The sequence below is a fragment of the Prionailurus viverrinus genome, chromosome B1 (assembly GCF_022837055.1).
Source record: "Prionailurus viverrinus isolate Anna chromosome B1, UM_Priviv_1.0, whole genome shotgun sequence".
Taxonomy (NCBI): Eukaryota; Metazoa; Chordata; class Mammalia; order Carnivora; family Felidae; genus Prionailurus; species Prionailurus viverrinus.
Window position 1 is genome coordinate 200,208,179 of NC_062564.1, and position 10,021 is coordinate 200,218,199.

Below are 10,021 nucleotides of genomic sequence, written 5' to 3' on the forward strand. Positions count from 1 at the left end.
AGACGGAGGCAGAGATCTCTGTGTTTGGGGGCTAGTGAGATCCATGGGTTACCTGACTGGATCTCACTTTGTGGTCTTTCCCACCATCAGCAAGCGTCTTGGGAAAGACCCCTCCCCTTCTGATCTCCCAGGAGGCTCTCATAGTTTCCTGCTACAGGAATACTCCGTGCAGCTGGCAGTGAGTGCCGAACGTGATGTGCGTCGAGTCTGACGTTGGAAGCAGTAAGCTTCCCGAGACTGAGTTAAGACTCCCCTGTCAGGATCCCTTTACTCTATTTCTTCAGGATGGTCCTCGGCTACCTAAAGATCGTTGAAGCTGAGAGTCACAGTCTGGGTGGGAATGGCGAGCCCGGACAGCAGGCAGAGACAGACGCCCCTCCACCGGAACCCCAGGAACCACACAGATGTGCACACACATGAACAAAAGGCGTCGGAAGAGAGCATGGGAAGTTAGTGCTCTGTTAACCCTCATCAGTATCTGACCTGTAGCCCCCGGACGCCGTAAGGCCTGCCCCAGCCTCAACTACATCACACATTCATCGTGCGCCTCTCTGGACAGTGATAACTGTGAATGTTTTAACACCTGAGGAATTTTTGTAGGGTACGTGAGGGGCCCTTATCAGATCTGAGTGATTTCTATTTAAAAAAAAAAAAAAGTCCAGGGAGCAACAAGTAGAGCACAAGTAATCTGGGGCAAGTTACATCACCTCTCTGAGCCTTGTCTGAAAAATGGAGGAACGCGACAACCTATTACCCACTGCTGATTCTATGAGCAGGGATTTCCTCCTACATCCCTTTTACACCTCCCCGTGGAACCAGTATGAGTCATCCGGTTGTTGGGTAACAGCCACCAGTCCACAATTTTTCAGTTGTTTGGAGCTGATCTGTCGATGTTTCTGAGCTGAGGACGTTGGCTCCTTCGCAAATGTCTGTGGGGCGCGGAGACTGGGTGAGGGGTCTGTTCTGCAAACTTGGGCCTCGTCTCAGAGGAGAGCTAGAAATCAGAATGCTACCAGACCTCTTTCCATCTCTCTCTGCCTCTCTCTCCCTCAGTCTAATTATCTCTGCAAACCATCTTTCTCTGCTTCTTAGTTCATGTGACCGATCGTGGGTCTCCCTCACCCCCAGCTGAGTTTTATATGTCGTGCTTCTAGTCACAGCTGTATCAATCCCCAACCCAGATTCTGAGCATGCAAACAGAAACGAGTCCAGCTTGGGACACACATCTACCCCTGGTTCAATCATCTGAGACTCAGCACCCAGGGTCACATGGTTCAGACATGGTTATCAGGACAGGCTCCACTGGTTGGAGACTTTGGGGGGTATAATAGTTTCCTGCGGCTGCTGTAACAAATCATCACAACCTCACTAGCTTAAAACAATGCAAATTTGCTGTGTTACAGTTCTAGAGGTCAAAATTCCAAAACGGGTCTCACTGGACTAAAGCCAAGGTGTGGACAGGGCTGCATTTCTTTTTGAAGGTCCCAGGGGATAGTCCAATTCTCTGCCTTCTCCAGCTTCTAGAAGCTGCTCACATTCCTTGGCTGGTGGCCCCTTCCTCCATCTTCAGAGCCAGCGATGGCTCGTGGGGTCTTTCTCATTCTGCCTCAGTCTGACAGTGATCCTCCTGCCTCCCTCGTCCAATTTAATTTTTTTTTAATGCTTATTTATTTTTGAGAGAGAGACAGAGTGAGAGTGGGGTTGGGGGGTGGTGAGCAGAAAGAGGGAGACACAGAATCTGAAACAGGCTCCAGGCTCTGAGCTGTCAGCACAGAGCCCAACGCAGGGCCCGAGCCCACGAACCGCAAGATCATGACCTGAGCCGAAGTCGGAGGCTTCACCGACTGAGCCATCCAGGTACCCTGTCCCTCATCTGATATAAGGACCCTAGTGATCACATCGGGCCCGCCCAGATAACCCAGGATGACATCTTTATCTGAAGGCCAGCCGATTAACAGCCTTAGCTCTATCTGCAAAGTCATTTCCCCTTGCCATGGGAGGTAACACGCATGATATACTCACGGATACCAGGTACTAGGGTCTGGACACCTCTGGGGGGGCCATTATCCTGCCCCCTCCGGGGATGGGGGTAGCTCTGACAGAAAGGTGGGGGGGCTGTTGAACTGGGCAGATGCCCCCTGCTGTCTTCCTGGATGAACAGACACACCTGTTCTTTCCTATTTCTCAAACGATGTTTCTAGGCCTGCTCCTTAGAACGAACACTCTCAGGTTCTACAGAAATAAGGGAAACATACCTGCCGCCCTTAAAGGACGGACTCGAGTAGCAACCCTTCAGATAGCCTCAGTACAGGCTAACTTTCCTCTGAAACCTAGCCCTTTCTAGCCCTCTGCCTAACTGGTTTCCGGGGACTCAACTTACAGCGGTGCAACCGACAGTTACCAGCACCGAAGTCCTCTTTTCCCTCACCCCCACCCCAGGTTTGGAAATTGGTGCCACCCCTCCCCAGCCCTCTCTTCACCCACCCCAGGAGTTTCATAAATCACCTCATAAAAACTCATTTACTGGCTTCCCCGACATAATGGCAAAACGAAACTGCTCGGTGCAGCCTCGGAAACCTCTTCTAGAAAACGTATGCATCCGTTTTACGGGCATGGCATCTTGGTGCCCAACCTGAATTTCTCCCGTCTTCGCTTTTCTGACAGTATCTTCTGTAATTAAGAAGACTGAATCCTCTCCTTTTTATTGGGTTGGACAGCAAATCGCAGAATAAATGCTTTGCCCTGCACTTTAAAAGGATTTAATAGGAAAATATTTTTCCTACATCCTGTTTCAAGGGGAAAATGTGATTTTAGGGGGACATTTTATAGTTCACAACAGGATATTGAAGGGCATTTGGTTTTGCTTAGTTTATTATGACTGTGTTTCTCTAGCATGAAGTGGTGTTTTGGCGATTATTTAGATAAGTCTGATTGAGGTAGGTAGATAGCATAGAATTATGGGAATTTAGGACTGAAAAGGGCCTCAAATATCATCCAGGCCAACTCTCCCCATACTTCAGATGGGAAAGCAAGTGACTTGTCCAAGATCACACATTAAGCTGGTGGGTAAAGTGAGGTTAGAGTCTTTGTCTGTCAACTATCCCCTGCGTTGGATACAACCAATTTTGTTGTGAGAGTGGGGATAGAGGTAGGAGAGTGGCATTTATACAAAGGCTCACATATGAATCTGTAAGTACTTTTGAATTTGACAACTGGGGTAATGAGTAAGTGTGGATCTGTGTATGTCTCATCCACCCGTCCATCCATCCATCCATCCATCCAGTCATGCAGCCCTATTCCAAACATCTTTTGAGTGTCTACTCAGTAAGTGACACTGTGTTTAATGCTGAAAAGACACAAACCAGTCTGAGGTCCCTACCCTGGAACAGGTCAAAGCCTAACGGCACAGACATATTGACATAGAAAATTATAAGTAAACGTAGTAAGTCCAATAATGGCGTTCGCTGCTTTTATTTATTTATTTTTATTATTTTGTTTGTTTGTTTGTCTTCAAGAGAGAAAGCACGAGCAGGGGAGAGGGGCAGAGGGAGAGAGAGACAATCTCAAGCAGGCTCCACACTCAGCATGGAGCCCAGTGAGGGCTTAATCCCATGACCCTGGGATCATGACCTGAGCCAAAATCAAAAGTCAGAAACGCAACCACCTCAGCCACCCAGGAGCCGCACGTGTTGTTTTTAAATGACGTCGCCGGAGAACACAATGTTTTAAACTTTATGTATTATTAGCCTCCTCTCCGGGGACAAGACAAGATCAGCAGGAAGTAGGCGGAGTCAGAGAGCCCCAGGTTCAAATCCCAGTCGGTTACTTATTAGCAGTGAGGTCTTTGGAAGATATTTCTGTATCTATGAATTAAAGATAAAAATATCCATCCAACAGGGTTGTTGTAAGCGTTAAATGAGAAGATCTATATGAAATGCGTAACACAGCATGTGGCACAGAGCTACTGATGCAAATATAGCCCTTGCAGCAGCGAGGAGGTTGAGGTTGGTGATAGATTAAACTCCACAGCTGGTGGTGCTGGGATAGCCGTAGGTGCTAGAAAGCCCTCTTCAAATATTGGCAGGAGCCTTCTTTACTTTTGGGTCTCGGCCTCACCAGTGAAAGTGTGCTGTTCGAGAGCGAAAGCTGAGACGGTACCTTGGATCGATGTCGGAACTGAAGGAAGCCTTTAGAAAATAATTGGCTACCCTGGTTTGGGTCAGCCTCAGAGAATGTTTCTGGGAGCTGGCGTATTTATTCTGGAGGAGAGAAGAAGAGTCAGGGGGACGGTTGAAATAAAGTCCTCAAGTGTGTGAACCGGTGGATGGAAAGCAGCCGTTCTCTATTTCTGTTTTGGACAGAACGAGAGGAAATGAGCTTACATTGAAGCATGAAGGATTTAGGCTAAACTTGAAGAAGAATTTCCTGGATGTGGGTGTTACTGGACCTCGGAATGAGCCACTGAGGTGTTTAATATCAAGACAGTGTCTCTTCTGGGCCACAGATCTTGGTGGGTGGGAGCGTTGGATACACGCTCAAGCTCTTTCCAAACCGGAGAGCCCGGGACACTAACACCGTCCTCCAACACAAGGACGCGAGGCTCAGCCACCCCCAAACCGCTGTCCTAGACTTTGGTCTATCCTAAGAAACGATTGTGATGCTAGCTGGATGATTACCTCGGGCAATCTGCGGTCTGACATTCCACAAATACCACAATTGCTTGTGTAGGCTACTCCAGCGACCGAGCACCTCCCCTCTTCGAAATTTATTAAGAAATTCTCTGTACGGCTTCTTTCACCGAAAGTGCATTTAATAAAGCTTGGAATTTCCTCACAACGCATTTCTTCTCGTTGATATATTTTTAGGTCTCCACTATTCCTTGTCTGCACCTCGCTTTGCTTCGTGGGCATAAGGCAGGCCAGCGTAGCGGGATTCCAAAAGTTATCAATAACCAGGAATTGGCCGCCCTCCTGGAACCCTACCCGACCCTCCCAAGAAAGCCAAGTTTCTCGTGGTTAATTTAGGAATCCTTTAAGCCAGTCACTGGTTTTAATAATTGTTCATTAAAAGGGCAGGCAATTTATAGCTCGAAGTTCAAACTTGAACATGAAAGTCTCATTGTAAGTATCAGTGGGAACAGTTTCAAGTTTTTTTCCCCCCCAAAGTAGCCTGTGGTGGGTTAGGTTTTTGGGTTTTTTTTTTTCTTTTAAATAGATTTAAAGTGGAGTGGCTGTAACCGACACAAGGTTTTTAACAAAGAACCTGTATATCAATCATTCAGCGGCTACCAAATATCCCCCGACAGGCCCCAAAGTGTTTCGTTGGAAATGTCAAATATGTTACAACAACGTGTTCGTTTAACCGAAGAGATTCCCTAATTGTAACCAAAGGACTTTCATATGTCTGATGCCTCCTATGGACACGCAGGACGCTGTTGGTGATTTCGGATGAGCGCAGACCAGCGCTCCGTCCCCTGTTAGAGATGGAAGGCATCATGGTCCCCATAACGGAACGTACTTTTATCCGGTTAATCCCCCACAGAGTCCAGAAAAATGTGCAAATGGTCCCTTTGCTTCAGCTTCTTACCCACGCGGGGCGGACCAAGGGAGGAGAGGCTCTTTCACCCAGCATCATTCCAGAGCGAGACCTTAGCCTCCCCTTCCCTGGGCTCCCACCGCCTCCTCCCTGTTGAGTTCTAGTCCCTTCGCCTGGCTTAGCCTTGGGGATTGTAGGTTCCAGGAAATGGAGGGTGGGAGGGGAGGGGAGCACCCATTCCCCACGAGGAGATCAGCTCAAGTTTCTGGCTTGGGTGACTAGTCGACTTTACTAGAGACGGAAGACGACGATGACAATAATAACCAGTCCTTACAGAGCACTTAATGGCTTCCTTCCTCACAAACGCCATTTGAAGCGCTCTAGGGACCATAAGTCACACAACCCTCTGAGGTAGGTAATCTCAGTCCCGTGTTGTAGATACGAGAAGCCAAGGTACAGAATGGTTAAGACACTTGCCTAAGGTCACACAGCTAGCAAGGAGTAGAGCAGAATGGAATCCAGGCAGCCCGACCCCACTGTCTGGAATGCCCCCCCACGGAAAGAGCCTTCATGCCAGAAGCGTCTGTGGGCCAGCCGGCCGGCCGGAAACGGAATGCAACTGCAAGAAGTCTGCCTTCGAGACCGGAAGTGGATCCAGAGACAGACTTAGGGGCACCTGACTCTCCCCGCCTTGGGCACCTGGCCTGGCTAGCCCTCCCCACCGGGCTGCCCTTCCGGGTCTGCCTTGCCGGCTAGATCAACATCCTCTCCTTTTCTCCATTTCACTCACTCTCGCCCACACCCCCTCCTGTTTGGCCCCCCAATCCCACCCCGGCATCTCCAGGCTCAGTTTACGTTTTGTGCCGCTGGAGTTACTCTGGCGCCTAGAGTCCTGTCTCCCCGTTCTTCTGTTGCCCGCCCATCACACTTCTGGCTCCCTTTCACACCAGCATCCCAAAGCTCACATTTATACACAGGTGGGGTTTTTTTTCCCCCCTCCATTCTGCTCTGCCTCACCTCTGCTCCTGCTCAGGGTGCAAGAACATGCGATGGCCCCCTACACATTCTGTAAATTACACAAAACAGTTTCCAAATTTAGGGAGGGAGCGGACAGCAAAAGGAAACGCACGATGAAGGAGTTTTTGCTCGGATTCGGTATCTTTCCACTGGCTGAAGCATCATCTTCCCGAATTAGTGAGGTCTGGGCAAAACCTGTAGTGGGCAAGGACGCTCCGCTTTCAAGACTTCAGGGCATTGAGCATCCTGGGTGGGGCCGCGGCGGGGGCAGAATTGGCCCTTAGAGGCCAATCTGCTTTGTTAGGATGTGTTGCCGGACTGAAACAGGCTGATTCTGTAAGTACAGAAGAACCCTGTGTTTGTTACACCCCTAGCTATCCCCCCTTCCGATTTTACTGTCCATCATCCAGCTCTCAGCTAGCTAACTTTCTGTCCACCCATCTATTTAACACTCAGATCCTACCAGGTTCGCAAAAGCATTTGAAAAGGTAGCCAGAGACCTGGAGCCGACAACTGAGGCAAGAATGGGTTGCACAGGGAGCAGGAAATCTCCAATATGAGCTTTGCTACGACCACAGGCCACTGTCCCCTAAGTAGTTTGTGACAAAGACTGAGCACTGGCTTTGGAGGCAGGCACTGCTCGTTTTGATTCTTGACTCACTCAGCTACCACCATTATCCAGTTCCTTCACCTGATTTCTTTGTCTTCAAGATCAGAATCACACTTCAGGGGCTCCTGGGTGGCTCGTCAGTTACGCATCCAACTTCGCCTCGGGTCATGATCTCCTAGTTCGTGAGTTCGAGCCCCACATCGGTCTCTCTGCTGTCAGCCTAGAGCCCCCTTCAGATCCTCTGTCTCCCTCTTGCCCTCTGCCCCTCCCCCCAAATTCTCTCTCTCTCTCTCAAAAATAAAATAACCATTGGGGCGCCTGGGTGGCGCAGTCGGTTAGGCGTCCGACTTCAGCCAGGTCACGATCTCGCGGCCCGTGAGTTCGAGCCCCGCGTCAGGCTCTGGGCTGATGGCTCAGAGCCTGGAGCCTGTTTCCGATTCTGTGTCTCCCTCTCTCTCTGCCCCGCCCCCGTTCATGCTCTGTCTCTCTCTGTCCCAAAAATAAAATAAACGTTGAAAAAAAAATTAAAAAAAAAAAAAACCATTAAAAAAAAAAAGTCAGGGCACCTGGGTGGCTCAGTCGGTTAAGCGTCCGAATTGGGCTCAGGTCGTGATCTCATGGTTCATGAGTTCGAGCCCCGTGTTGGGCTCTGTGCTGACAGCTCAGAGCCTGACGCCTGCCTTGGATTCTGTGTCTCCCTCTCTCTCTGCCCCTCCACTGCTCTCTCTCTCTCTCTCTCTTTCTCTCTCAAAAATAAATAAACAATTTTTGGGGCACCTGGGTGGCGCAGTCGGTTAAGCGTCCGACTTCAGCCAGGTCATGATCTCGCGGTCCGTGAGTTCGAGCCCTGCATCGGGCTCTGGGCTAATGGCTGACAGCCTGGAGCCTGTTTCCGATTCTGTGTCTCCCTCTCTCTCTGCCCCTCCCCCGTTCATGCTCTGTCTCTCTCTGTCCCAAAAATAAATAAACGTTGAAAAAAAATAAAATAAAATAAAAAATAAATAAACAATTTTTAAAATTTTTTAAAAAAGAATTTTTTTAAAAAATCAAAAAAAATTTTTTTTTAATTTTTAAAATTTTTAAAAAACACTTTAATCACTGGGGTGTTAGTAGATGAAGTAATACCGTTAATATGCTCGTTATGTGATATCCGTCATCGAGGCGGACAGCAACTATTTTGTTCATTCTCCAAGTATTTACCGAGTATTCACTATGTGTCAGGCACTGCTCCAGCTGCAAGAATCATGATAGGGAATAGGATAGATCTGCCCTCATGGAAGTTTCTTCAAGTACTCAGGGGCCTCTTCCTCAACAAAAATGCTCACACCGGGTACAAGGTCAATATATAATTTTCCGAAGCCTTGGGAACTAAAGCAAGTAAAAGAAAAGATATCAAGACCCAGAATCCCAGACACGTGCTCATGTGACTTCATCCCTAAAAATTAACAAGAGGCTTTGCTGTGTATTGTTTGTTTTTTAGGAAACCTATAGCTGTTTATAGAAAAGAAAAAGTAAATAGGGCCTCGCGTTTCAGCTTCAGGCATAAAGCTCCAGACATTTCTGAGACCCACAAGGGTAGTTTTTTCTTCTCCAGAAGGTCCCTCCACCAACCCCCACCCCCATCTGCCTTCCTTTTTCCTCCAAGGGAATAATATAAACAAACTCTACCTGAGAATATTGTAAGAAATACATGCCAGGGTAGAAAACACAGCCCCGACAAAGCCTAAATAAAGAACCCAGGATTCATTCATTCGTTCATTCATTCATTCGACCGGTGTTTATTGACAGGTGAGGTTCGGCGAGGACTCTGTACCTCTTGGGGACAAAATGGTACAAAACGAATCGACGCAGGTGTCAGGGAAGAGAGGCTTCTACCCACAGAGACAGGAAACACGCCTTCTGGAAAATAATGACTGTTCTGGAGATACACAGATGCAGCTTCTGCCATCTTCCTTCTGCCTTTCCTCCCTCCCTTCTCCTTGGAAACCAGTAGTAAAAGAGAAATAAACGTCTGAGAGGCAGACGTGGGGAGGGCTTTAACATCTAGACTAACGGAATCAAATTCTAGAGACGTGGAAGAATTTGGCACCTGTTCCGAAGCCCTCATTGGATGCTTGGGTCTCTCCTGGAAGATCTCCAACGAGGGACTCCCATGTTGTACATAGATACTCCCATGCATGAGGAGCTCTCTCCTTTCTGGGAAAGCCCTTCACATTTGGGGATGCCCCAGTTTGTTCACTGAGCAAATACTTAACACAGCCCCCGATGTGTCCCTGGTTCTGGACCCGGCACCAGGAATACCAAGATGAATCAGACCCACTCGCTGCTCTCTAGCGGCTGCCAACCTTCTTGCTCCTTTGAGGCCCCCACCTCTGCCCTGCCTTCTCCCCGTTCCCTCGCCCGTGGCGTGGCTTTTTGTCCGGTCACCATGCGCCCGTGTCTCTTCACGGAACTGAGCCCCAGACTTCAGGTGTGGTCTGGCACATGGGCCTCTTGGGTCTCCCGGGCTGAAGACCGTTCTTGTATGAAAGTGGCTCAGAAGCTCGTTAATGTTTTTGGCTGCCATGCCTACTCCTGACTCACAAGAGCTGGCGACCACAGGTGCCCCTGCCTCTGTTGCATGTGATGCTGTTAAGCCTTGCCTCCCCCATCGCCTCCCTGTGTGGGGCAGTTCTGGACAAATGTTCAGCATCTGACACCTGCCCTTATTAAACTTGGTCTTGCTACATTAGTCCCCTTGTTCTAGCTCCTTGAACTTCTGAATCTTGTTTGTTACCCCAGAGGACCTCAGAAGCTCTGCGTCTCCTAAAGTGTGTGTGTGTGTGTGTGTGTGTGTGTGTGTGTGTGTGTGTGTTTGCA